This window comes from Coffea arabica, chromosome 9e (genome assembly GCF_036785885.1).
Source record: "Coffea arabica cultivar ET-39 chromosome 9e, Coffea Arabica ET-39 HiFi, whole genome shotgun sequence".
In the NCBI taxonomy this organism is placed as follows: domain Eukaryota; kingdom Viridiplantae; phylum Streptophyta; class Magnoliopsida; order Gentianales; family Rubiaceae; genus Coffea; species Coffea arabica.
In genome coordinates, this window is record NC_092327.1 from 10,761,581 (window position 1) to 10,775,176 (window position 13,596).

The following is a 13,596-nucleotide window of genomic DNA, read 5'->3' on the forward strand; positions in this document are numbered from 1 at the left end:
TCAGCCACCAGACAAGGGCAAGGCTCCAGTAACTGAAGACAGTGATGATGATGAGGAAACTGAAGAAGAAGAAGTGGATCCTGTGACACCCGGAATATTAGGAAGTTGTTTGTAAAGAAGATACTAAAGTGTATTTCTTTGGGTTTGATTTAAAACCTTATTTTGTTTTAAAAGATTAGAAACCCTAATATTTTAATCAAAAACCCTAGTTTACTTGTGACTAACCGGTTTTCTTAAATCTCTCATATTTTAATTGAAAACCCTAATTTTAATCTCTGGAATTGTAAAATCTCTCACGTTTTTCTTAAAATTTTCCTTTTATTTGAAAATTATTCATTTATTAAAGCCCTACCACCCAGTCATTCCACAATATGTGTAAATGAACCTAGAAAGTAGGGTTTCACTTTTCGGTTTCAAGATTGGAGCAAATTAGGGTTTTCGCGATTTTTCGTAGGATGATTTTTCGGTACGGAGCAAGGATCAAATTTGGTGATTAAAAGTGACTTTTAGGTGAAAAATAATATGTGATTAGGAGCAATGATATAAGGTTAGTGAATAGGAAGTAAAAACCCTAGTACGTGTGTTTTAAAGAAAAATGGCGCAAACCGACGGGTACCGCGCGTTACCGATTGAACGCACCACTTGACCACCACTTTCTTACCACATGAGCTCATTAATACTTGAGCAAAATATCCCCTCAATTCCAGCTAGCTTTGACCAAATTTATGGACCAAAATAGCAAGGAAAAGAAACAAAAAAATGAGTGGTGGTGGTGGAGGACACATGTCGGCATGCTAAGGGCCTTGACCAAGTTATTTGTCCAACCTTCTTATCCTCCATGTCGCGCCCCACTTTTTGATGAGGTGTGGTGTGTGAGTAGTGGAATGTGAACGTGTGTAAAAAATGAAGATAAAAGGCCGTGGGACTTGAAAATGCGACGATTTGGCCAAATAGAGTTCAAAAAGGGTTTTTTTTTTGCATGAACAATGGAGTCGCCACTTGGTATGGAGTTAGGGTGTACCAAGTCACCCAAAAATGATTTTGTTTTTGAAAAAGCAAAGTAAACAAACCCCTTTTTGAGAACTCTTAGGTCTACGTAACCAGAAAAAGGGATCGGGGGTCACATTTGATAAGGGAGAAGGCAAAGGCAGAGCCTAAGGCACTCCCTCACCCTAGCCAAAGCTAGTTGCGTGACTTAGCCCCACTTTTCCTAATTTTTCTACCCAAGGTATGTATCGCATGTTGGATATGACTAATGGATGCGAGAAGGAAAGAAAAATGCAATCCTAAATCTAGAATGTTTCTCATGAGGCTTTTAGGTCCCAACCACATGAATTGTGGTGGCCAATAAGGAAAGCTCTCAAGGAAGTCGTGATTAATGCAAGTGAGGACTTAAGTGCAAGTGTGCAAGTGTGAGAAAATAAAGGTGTTTTTGTGTGCAAATGAATGAAAATAGGATAGTAGATACATATAAGTGCAATTGGGTGCCATTTGTGAGATAGAAAAATAAATAAGTGATAGGAAGAAAGTGGTGAGAAAGTGTAGATTGAGAAAAACTCTAAATAGTGAGAAAAATGTGGCTAAAAGAGTGTGGATGTGGTATAAAAAGAATGCAAGTGTATGACCTTAAGGGAATGCATCAGGTCGGGCACGGGAAGGACCCCTAACTTTACGACTTTGATTTTCCCTTGGATTAGAAGGAAGAACTAGCGTGCTAAGGCTATTTTGTAGCCAAACTCGCTCGTTTCCCTTATCGAAAGGGGACCCTCAAGCAAATGGACCCTATAACTAGCATGAAGATACGAAAGCCTAAAATGAGGGGAAAAGGATTAGAGGAGCATGCCAAATGATAAAAACTAAGAAAAATGCATGAAATGTAGTGAACATGCAAATATGCACTAACGAAAGGGGGACGGCCTATTGGGTCTAGCGTTGGACTAGCCCTTTCTAAGAATTTCCTACTAGCGTTGGACTAGTGGAAAACGGGACAATGAACCACAACTAGCGTTGGACTAGTGTGATGACGGGAAAGGGGGCCACAACTAGCATTGGACTAGTGTGGTGACGTCCATTCATCCATCACATTCATTCATGACTATAGAAAGCGAGTAGACATGCGAATCACTTGTAAACACGTAGCACATAACACTTAGCATGCTCGACTAGATGCAAGGGCCTAATAAAGCAAATTAACACATAGCAACAAAAGCAAGCAATGAACCTATTACATTTGCTAACTAAAACAGGAAAAGGGGAAGGGGAAAATGGACCAAAATGCTCTCCAAGCCCTATCTATTACAAGCCAAGAGGTGTACACATACCCCATAATGAATAACTTAAATAAAAGGCAAAAGTAAATGAAATCAATGAAAGGAATTTAAGAAAGGCAAGGAAAGCAACGTAGACATGCAATTCACACTTAGCACGTTGGATCACATATGAGAAATGAAAATCAAGGAGATAGAGGTTACCTCCCTTGCAATTGGGCCCCAATGAAGTGAAATCACTTATTTATCCTCCAAAATAAAACAAATGGTCAAGGTACCAATTTATTTGGAAAAATTAAAGGAAATAGGCAATCACAAGCTCACTTGATCGTAAAGCCCCTAAAGTCATGACTTGAGTGCACTTGACACAAAGCATAGTAGTTAATTGAAGCAAACAAGCAATGAAAAGTTGTAAGATTAAAGCTGCCAAGGACCAAATTGAGGACATTATTCAATTGGTTGGGTCATAGTGAAACAAAGGGGAACTTGGGGGGTTAAAAGGCAAAAATTCTGGAAATTATTCATGCATGCAAATCACGTAAGGAAACTCCATTCTGCAACATTCATTCGAATTTTAATTCTGCAACAACTTTCGACCAAGACAAACTAGCTGCAAATTTTACTTTCACTTACGGATTTCAACCTCAAAACACAAGATACCACTCCCAATCATCAACCAAACCAAATACCATGCTTTTATTACAAGACTAAGGCAGAAAAAACTGGATTGGTGGCTGTTTAAGAATGCAAGAAATGATCAGCAAAAACAGGAGACAAAGTGCAGCCAGCCGCGGCTTTTACCCATTTCACAATGCAAACGGGCTCACCAAATTTTCAGATTTCTACCTATCAACCATCAACTAAACACACAATTTCATTGCAAGTATGAAGTTGGAGCTGGCCATCAAGGATAAAAAGACAAACAGCAAGACAGCAATAGAAAAAGGAAAAAATGCCGCAGGTTTTCTGCAACTACACAAATGAAGCATGCAGCCTTTTGTTCCCCAGCTCGCTGCAATTTTACTCATTCGGCCGAGGCAACATTCATGCTAAAGACTCATGGGCATCTTCACTCATTCAAACACACAAAAGGGTAAAGACTTGCAGCAAAGGTAGACATGTCATTCTAGTCCAAATAACAAACTGAATCAAGCTCTTTGAGCAAACTAAAATTTTCGGCCAACTAAAGCTTCTTTGTTTCTATCATTTTTGCAGCTTATTAACAATCCCAGAAAGATCATACAATGCCAAACAGGCCAAGGATTCAACATCCCTCTCCCCCCGACAGATTCGGGAGTACAAAAGGCATGAAAATTGCAGCAAAATGCAAAGGACGAACTCGCAACTGAGGATGCATATTTTCACTCAGAGGCTTTCCTCTTGTCTTGATTTCTGGGTTTCATCCGAAGCATATTTCAAGTTAACTAGATTATGCAACTTACTTTTCCACTAGCACAACTTAAAGGCTCAAAGTTCATAAAAGTTAAAGGAGAGTAACATCAAGAGGATCAAGCAACACAGCGGCAAAGAAAAATTTGACAGTTCATGCATGATAATCTGATAAGTCGACCCAAACAGGGGAGAAGATTACCTGAAAATGCTTTCTTGACCAGCTGCAGATGAGATATCCCGACGAAATCCAACTTTTTCAGGGGAAAATGAGACCCACGAACTGGGTTGCAGGAAACTCCAGTGCTGTGCCGGCGATGCCCACCGAAGATCCTTCCTTTTCTTTTTCTGGTTTCCAGCCGAAGCCCCCCTCCCAGCTCTCTCTCTCGGCCTTCTTTTCTCCTTTTACTCTTCCCCCGTTGTCAACCTCGATTCTCCCCTCTCTGCCTTTTTCTTTCAAGAACCCCAGCTTCCCCTTTTCGTTCGCTGTTTCTCCCTTTTTCTTCCTCTGTTTGCTTCCTTCCGTCGCCCTCTCTCCTTCTGTTTTCTTTTCCCGCCGCCAACTAGCCCCTCAATCTCTCACTTTATCTCCTTTCCAGCCACCACAAAAGCTGCGTTCTTTTCTTCTAAGACCCTAGTCGCTCATCTCTCTCCACCAGCTGTCAAGTCTTCTCTGGTTTTTTCTTTTCTTAGCCGTTCCCCTCTTTTCTTTTCCCCTTGCTGTTTTTCTATCTCCCCATCCCTTCTCCTGCTTGCGGCTGTTGTTCTTTCTTGTATTTATACCAGGCCAACCCTCACCTCAAGGGTGAGGATGGAAGAGGAGATTCCTCTTCAACCCAGGCCATCCGATGGCCATGTACCACTCTTCTTTGCAAGCTGCCAAAATACGCAGCTTGCATGCCGCGGCCTCTTTTTTTTTTTTTTTTTTTAAAAGTAATTTAGCAAAATGATACTAAAATTAAGTAAAAACCAACAATTTAATTAACATCAGGTAAAAATAAATAAACTAGAAATAATAAACAGCAAAATTGTAATTTTTCATTTTTCTTTTCATTTTTCATCATTTTTCACTTTTTTTCTTTTTTTAATGCCAAAATGTCTAAAAATGAGATTAGTAAAACCAAACTAAAATAAATATCAATAAAACTAATAATGAAAAATAAAGTCAAAAATTTGGTGTCTACACTCCATTTTGCACCTTTCTTCACCATATTTCTGCTGGTTGGCAGAGACACAAGAGGGGAAAGAGAGAGCAAAGAAACACCTTTCTTCATCTTGAATTTGAGCTGCCAAGTGAGAAAGAAAAGAAACTAAACCGATTAAAGTCACCCTTGAGTGTTTGTTTAGTGAAGTGTTGGTGAAATTTTGAAAGGGAAAGCTAGGGTTGCTCTTGGTAGACACTTAAGCAAGGTGAGGACGATGATTTCCCCATTTCTTACTCTTGATCTTGTTCAATTAGCTTAGCATCTCAAATTTGTGGTGAATGATGGTTGTTATCATGTTTTGGGTGTTTTTCCTTTTGGTTACATGAATTAGGGTTTGATGGATTGCTGCCTATACTTGATGTATGGTTAATATATGTTGTATCTAAGATTGTATAAGGGGTTTTGGTAGCAAGTGAAGCAAGAAATGAAGAAAGTTATCATTGAAACCAAAAATTCCAGATTTCTGGAAAAATTTCACCCTGTTCTGTCCGGTTCCAGTTCGTGCAGTTATAGGCCGAATTAGGCTTGGCATAAAACAGGAAAGTTGTATATAATGGTATTTTATAGTTGCCTACAAAATTTCATTAGCCTGAGTTGTTGCCATTTAACCGTAGTGCGGTTAGCTAACCTGTGGGTGAGATTCTGGTTTTGTACATTAAAATTTTGACCTAGTTACACTACAAACTGGACTGAGTGGCCTTCTTCAAAATTGTATCCCTTTATCTTAGCTTCAAAATGGTATAAATTTCATACCAATCCGATAAGCGTAGCTTCGGTTGTGTCCGATACGGTAAACGACGTCAAATCTGTTTTTGGGTTTTAGGGCTTAACTGTCATTTCTGGACTTTTCCTAGCTTAATTTTGTACTTATACGTTCTAATGGGGCCTTATTTTTGGTAGTATGTGGATTTGGTTTATGACTTGTAATTGAGTCTTATTGTGTTTTATTGAATGTTTTAGGGCGTGCTGGTGATGCAAGGCACTCGACGGACAGAAATTTGTGATAACTCTCTTTGCTTGGGTGGTGAGTGTACTACTCACATGATTGATACTTCTTGGCTTTGTTATACTTGAGATGTATGAGTGGAATGTTTGTTTTTACTGATGATACTGATTGAGACGAGGGTGTACTTTACCACTATCGTACTCTATGGCTTAATTGATTGTTTACTTTATCACTTGAATTGTCTTGATTATACTTGAATTGGTGTCGTTTAGACGTGTATCCAACGACTTATACTGTTGATTCTGAGCTCAACCCCATTGGTGGTCAATTGAATCGAGCCAGCAAGTGCTTGGTCGAGGAAATTGATAAGCCATGGGGAACTGTTTCTAAGGAATCGATGGGTACGAGACTCTTGATTCCGGTATACTCGAGTATTACCATTACTGAACTGGTTGGAGTTCGGGCCCGGTAGGGGTATGTGAGGTGGAAGGAATCGGAGAAAGTGGAGTCTACGGTATTGGTTACTCCTTAAACATTGACGGAGGGTCAACGGGGCGAGATCAAGTACGGCAAGCGAGGAAAAGGGCTCTTGAGAGCCGACCATATCCTTTAGAAATCTTTATTGAAATGTGGTGCCAGTTGATTCATTTATTGAACGTACTTGGATTGAGCAACTTTGTGCTTATGTGAATTTTTATTTACTTGCGTGATGGTACCTCATTGGGCGAAAACTCACTCCATTAAATTTTGTTTTCCATACTGGGATCCACTTTTGGGGACTATGATGTTCTGAAGCACGAGTTGAGCTAGTTTTAATATATTTTTGTGAAGCTCCTCGATAGTTGGAAAAATCCTAAATGTATCTTGATTTAATTATCTTCCTTTTCTGTTGAAAATGACAAACGTACGGGTATAATACTGTTTAACTCTGTTCATGTATCCTATTTGGTTTGGAAATGTTTTTTCGAGTTATATGACATGGCACCCACTATTCATGGCGGTTTTGATTTTCGTTTTGCTATTTTGCAATTTTGAATAGATTGAGTGCGCTATTACCTTCCGTAACGTTTTAGATCGTATTTAACTGCCTCGTTAGTCCCGACAAGAGTTGGGCAGGCAGTCCGCGAATCCCTTTGGTACGCCTTAGGGGAAAGTGCGGCTGTCACAGGTGGTATCAGAGCCTAGGTTAGAAGTGACCTAGGCAAGATTGAAGTTTGTTCCTTAGGACCTGTGAGGGAAGTGTTAAGGTACCGTTAGGTGTGATTATGTTTGCATTGTTTAAGATATGAATCCTTTTGCTATCTTTGTAGGTTATGGCCGGAACCAGTGGTGTGGGTAGAGGTGAGCCACCTAGGAGACGCCCACGCGTTATCGATTATCAGGACAGGCCAGGAGGTCTGATCCGGCTCTGGTACACCGCTAGTCGGACCCGTCACTGTAGGCGTTGCCAGAGTCACTATTATGCGGATCACGTGGTCGTGGCGGTACTAGATGAACGGAGGAGGCTTAGACGGGCCACCGCCAGGGACCACACGGAGATGCTTAGGCTGAAAGGCATCATGAGGATGCAAGCGGATTGGATAGGGGAGCTCCGAGAGGACATAGCTATGGAGCAAGAACGAACCGAAGCTCTTAGGGAGCAGTTGCAAGGGGTCAATAATTGTCTTACTAATGTCGTCCGGGAGGTTAGGGACCGCTCCGGCGGCATTATTAATGAGTGTGAGGCGCTGATCCAAGGTGTGATTGGCGCCAACGCGCAAGTAGGGGCTCCAAGTGTTAACCCGCCTAGTGAAGGGAGTACCCCTAGTTCTATCCAAGGGGGGAGTCTGTGGCTCCGTCGAGAACTAGGCTAGGATGTTTTGAGCTACTTTTGGTTACATGGGGACAGGAGATGAAGAAAAGACCCCTTAGCTAGCCGTTTTTGTGTGTTTGGACTTGCTTTGTAAATATATCTTTTGATGATTCTGTTGCCTCATGGAATTTCCTTGTTTGCAATCGACTGACTGTTAATATGTGACTTGTTTGCCACTGTGTGGGACATGTAAATATGTTTTGATTGTGAATAGCTTTTGGTTTCTTACTTATGTTTACCGTAATCTTTAATATTCTATTTACGTTGTACCCTAGATCGACTCGACTAAACTCTATGGAAGGAACACGTAGTGGTCGAGGCCGTGGACGCGGGAGTAGGCAACCCACGTTTGTAAGGGGCATTGGGGAAACCTCGTCTGGACCAAACCCTGAACCTAGGGTTGATCCCAATGTTCAAATAGCTGCTGCCATGCAGTAAATGACTAACTTGCTAGCCCAAGTGGTGCAGCAACAGGGACAAAACCCTAATCCTAACCCGAAAAACCCTGGCAACCACGTGGAGAGCAAGAACAGGGCCCTCGAGAGATTTCAGAAATTTGTCCCACTAAAGTTCCTTGGGGGGCCCGATCCAGATGTAGCCGAAAGGTGGCTAGAGAAAATGGTGGATATTTTTGCTGCCCTGCACTATACCGAGGAGAGGCAGGTGACCTTCGCCGTCTTTCAGCTAGAAGAGGTGGCCCGTTCCTGGTGGAACGTCATCTGGCAGAAGTGGGAATGGGAGCAAACGCCCTGGACCTGGGTGAACTTTATGCGAGAGTTCAACGCTAAATTCTTCCCTCCTCTAGTTCAGGAACGGAAAGAAAATGAATTTATTCGGTTTCGTCAGAGAGCTCAGTCTGTAGCAGAGTACGAGAGCCAGTTCACCCGCCTATCCAAATTTGCCCCAGAGCTAATCGTGACCGAGCAACAGTGGATAAGGCGTTTTATCCAGGGCCTGAATGTGGAAATACAAAAGGACCTCGCGGTGGCCCAGATTAATGCTTTTAGCGAGGCCGTGGAGAAAACCCAGCAGGTGGAAAGCGCTAGGCTACAAGTGAGAAACTTTCAGGCAAAGAAGCGAGGCTTTCCTGGGAGCAGTCAGGGCAGGGGGATAAGAGTGCCCCTCCCAAGTATGGACGGGAAGTCGGAGGTGGAAGACAGACGGGCGCAGGTAGAGGGGCTCAGTCTAGGGGTGGCCCGGCTAGGAGAGGCTAGGGAGGAAGTTTCCAGAAAGGTTCGGGTTCGGCATCCCGTGGACCCTGTGGGTATTGCGAAAAGCCAAACCACACTGAGAACAACTGTTGGAAGAAGGAGGGAAAGTGTCTGCGTTGCGGAAGTGCAGGCCATCAGCTTGCCGCCTGCCCAATCCTAAAACAAGATGGAAAGGGAAGTCAGCAACCACCGAGGACCAACGCTGGACCAGTTAAGGGAGACGGGACAAAGCCCAAGGTAGCGGCCCGAGTGTACTCGTTAGAGCCTCAACAGGTCCCAGATTCCTCTGAGATCGTAGAAGTACGATCCCTATATTCCACCGCTTTGCAAAGGTCTTAGTAGATCCCGGTGTCACCCATTCCTTTGTTAACCCCAATTTCATGTGTGGCATTGATATAAAACCTGCTAGTTTACCTTATGACCTAGAAGTTAATACGCCAACGGGGGATCAGCGTTTGGTTACTAGTATGGTTTATAAGGATTGTGAAGTTTGGGTAGGAGAGAGGAGATTGTTAGGAGATTTGATAAGCCTGTCCATTAAGGGGTATGACGTGATCTTGGACATGGACTGGCTAGCCAGGTATAATGCCCAACTAGATTGTAAAAAGAAGGTGGTAGAATTTCGCATACCGGGTGAGGCAACCTTAAGATTGGATATAAGGGGTAGGTTAGCCTTATTTGCCTTGATTTCGGGCATTCGGGCTAGGAAATTACTAAGTAGAGGGGCGCAAGGGTTCTTAGCCTTTCTAATTAATACCCCCACCGATAAATTGAAGGTAGAGGATGTGCACATAGTGAAGGAATATCCAGCTGTATTCCCTGATGAGTTAGTAGCCCTACCTCCGGAGAGAGAGATAGAGTTCAAAATTGACTTGTTACCTGGAACGTCACCTATCTCAAAAACCCCGTATCGGATGGCACCTGCTGAGCTTAGGGAGTTGAAATTGCAGTTACAAGATCTTTTGGAGCGGGAGTTCATTCAAGAGAGTGGGTCTCCTTGGGGGGCCCCTGTACTGTTTGTGAAAAAGAAAGACGGGGGTCTGCGGATGTGTATAGACTACCGGGGGCTGAACAATGTCACGATTAAAAATAAGTATCCACAACCCCATATTGATGAGTTGTTCGACCAGTTGCAAGGAGCAGTGGTCTTCTCGAAGTTAGATCTTCGACAGGGGTATTACCAGTTGTTGATTAGGAAAGAGGATATCCCGAAAACTGCTTTCAACTCGAGATATAGGCACTACGAGTTCACGGTCATGCCCTTTGGACTGACCAATGCCCCTGCCGCCTTCATGGATCTAATGCACAGGATTTTTAAGCCCTATTTGGATCGATTTGTCGTGGTCTTTATCGACGACATCCTGGTTTACTCCAAGACGCGTGAGGAGCATGAGCAGCACTTGGGAATCATCTTGCAAACCCTAAGAAAGCATCAGTTGTACGCCAAGTTCAGTAAGTGCGAATTTTGACTGGAGAAAATTTCCTTTTTAGGGCACATAATTTTCCAAGAAGGCATTTCGATTGAACCGGCGAAAGTAGAGGCCGTGACTAATTGGAAGAGGCCAGAGAACCCCATGGAGATTCGTAGTTTTCTAGGGTTAGCGGGGTACTATCAGCGTTTCATTAAAGACTTTTCCAAACTAGCCGGTCCTTTAACCGACCTGACGAAGAAACATGGTCGATTTGTGTGGGATGCCAAATGCGAAGCGAGTTTTCAAGAGTTAAAGAAAAGATTAATGATGGCGCCAGTTCTAGCTTTGCCTAACGGAGTAGACGGGTTCACCGTTTACACCGATGCGTCGCAGGAAGGTCGAGGGTGTGTGCTGATGCAAAATCGGAATGTGATATCTTTTGCCTATAGGAAATTGAAACCCCACGAGCAGAACTACCCAACCCACGATCTTGAGTTAGCCGCGGTTGTTTTCACTCCGAAAAAGTGGAGGCACTGATATACGGGGTAACGTTCGAGGTGTACTCAGACCATAAGAGCCTTAGATACCTCTTCTCGCAGAAGGAAGTAAACATGAGGCAGCGACGGTGGATAGAATTTCTGGAGGACTACGACTGCACCATCAACTATCATCCGGGAAAAGCGAACGTGGTGACTGATGCCTTAAGTTGAAAGGCTCAAGTAGCAGGGTTAATGATTAAGGAATGGGATTTGTTAGAATCCGTTTGTGAGTGGAAACCCTGCCTTGGGAGTCATAAGGTGGTTTTTAGTAATATTAAAGTAACATCCACCCTACTGGAACGAATTAAGGAAGCGTAAAAGGAGGATTCGATGGTGTGGAAGTGGGGAGAAAAGGTGAACAAAAGAGAATCGACCGACTTCAACTTTAGTCCCGAGGGTATTCTAAAATACCGAAACCGAGTGGTGGTACCTAAAGATGAAACGTTAAAAACGGAGATCTTAGAGGAAGCTCATCGGTCCAAGTATACGATCCATCCGAGTAGTAGCAAGATGTATCAAGACCTAAAAGGAGCATATTGGTGGGACAATATGAAGAAGGAAATCGTTTTGTATGTGCAGAAATGTCTTGTTTGCCAACAAGTCAAGGCGGAGCATCAAAAACCATCAGGCTTATTACAACCTCTTGAGATACCCGAATGGAAGTGGGAAAACGTTACCATGGACTTCGTATCGGGGTTGCCACGAACCCAATGAGGACATGATGCCGTGTGGGTAATCGTTGATCGATTAACCAAATCGGCTCATTTTTTTGCTGGTAAACATGAAGTATTCCATGGACAAATTGGCTCAAGTGTACATGGACGAGATCGTAAGGCTACATGGCGTTCCTACGAGCATCGTCTCTGACAGAGATCCTCGCTTCGTATCTAGGTTTTGGCAGAAGTTTCAGGAGACTCTAGGGACTAAACTCAACCTAAGCACCACCTATCAGCCTCAGACGGATGGACAATCGGAGCGAACAATCCAAACTCTTGAGGACATGTTAAGGACCTGTATTCTGGATTTTGGGGGTAACTGGGTCAACACATGACCTTAGTGGAGTTTGCGTACAATAACAGCTACCATTCGTCAATTCAAATGGCTCCATACGAGGCACTATATGGGAGGAAGTGCCGGTCACCGATTTACTAAGATGAAGTCGGCGAGAAGAAAATCCTGGATCCAACGGCTATTCCATGGATGGAGGAGGCACGAGAAAAGGTCAAGTTGATACGACAAAGACTCCAAACAGCTCAAAGCCGACAAAAGAGCTACGCGGATAATCGAAGACTTAGAGTTCGAAGTTGGAGACCGTGTTTTCCTCAAGGTCACACCATTACGGAGCATTACAACAGGTAGAGGAAAGAAATTGCAACCGAGGTTCGTCGGACCTTTTACGATTCTCCAAAGGGTTGGTAAAGTAGCCTATCGCCTTGAACTACCGTCCAGTCTATCCAGAATTCACGACGTCTTCCACGTCTCGATGCTTAAGAAGTACTATCCCGACCGATCTCATATCTTACAATCGGAGGAAATCGAAATAAATGAATCGCTCACTTATGAAGAGAAACCTGTACAGTTGCTAGACCGAAAAGTTAAGGAGTTGAGAAACAAACAAATTCCTTTGGTAAAGATATTGAGGAAAAATCATGGGGTAGAGGAGGCTACCTGGGAGGTGGAAGAAGAAATGCAAAGGAAATACCCTGACCTATTCCGGAATCAAGGTGAGAAATTTCGAGGGCGAAATTCTTTTAAGAGGGAGAGAGTGTGAGAGCCCGTAAATTTTCTTATTTTCTAGGTTTTATTTTATTGAATTGCACGTTTTTCATATGTTCTAGATTAGGAAAATTTTTTATATAATTTTATGAGTAAATATAGTTTTTAAATCATTTTCTGGTATAAATTAGTTCATGAGATTTTAGAAGTGTATATTGGACATGAGACCCGTTAGTGCGGTAAGTGCGCTAAAATTTTGATCAATGAGGTTAAGTGGTGTATACAGGGATTAATTTATGAGGTGCTAAGAGATAATTGGAGGTTACATAAATGGATTAATGTGGAGAGATAAAAGGATAATTGTGAACTAAAAGGTGCTAGGTGGCACTTTTCTATTGGACATGGACTTTGACCATTTTATCACCTTTATTACATAACCAAAAAATCATCTTATTTCTCTCTCTTTTGGCCGAGCTTCTTGGAGGAAAAAGAAGAGAAAACTTCCAACTTCTTTCTTCAATTTCTTGCCTTGATCTCACAAACCAACCGTTAAAACTTTGATTTGCTCCATAAAAACCTTTCTCTTGGTAGGATTAAGGTGAGTGGTGAAGTGGTTTGAGAAGCAAAGGTGCTAAGTTGCTTCCTTTCTTGAGTTTACAAGGTAAGTGGTTAAGAAATCTTTCCTTTGATCTTGATAATGTTCAATTAGTGATTGGTAGTAGTTGAATAAGTGATTTTATGGATGATTTCATGACTTTTGGTTGAGATTGGTGGATTTTTATTTTATTCATGATTTTTCAGTTTTCATATGTTTAGTGTTGGTTAGTTATGGATAGATGGTTAGTTATAGTGTAAAATGGAGTTGATATATGTGGGATATGATTGATTGTACGAAATTTCTGGTTTGGTGCAAAATTTCTAGGTTAGGGTTTCGCCTACCCCTGTTTTGCCCGGTTTGTTTTTTTTAACCAAGATAGAGGCCGATTCAACCTTAGGTTAAAACATGAAAGTTGTAGGAAATAATGATGTTTTATAGTTTCCTGTAAAATTTCAGATCAA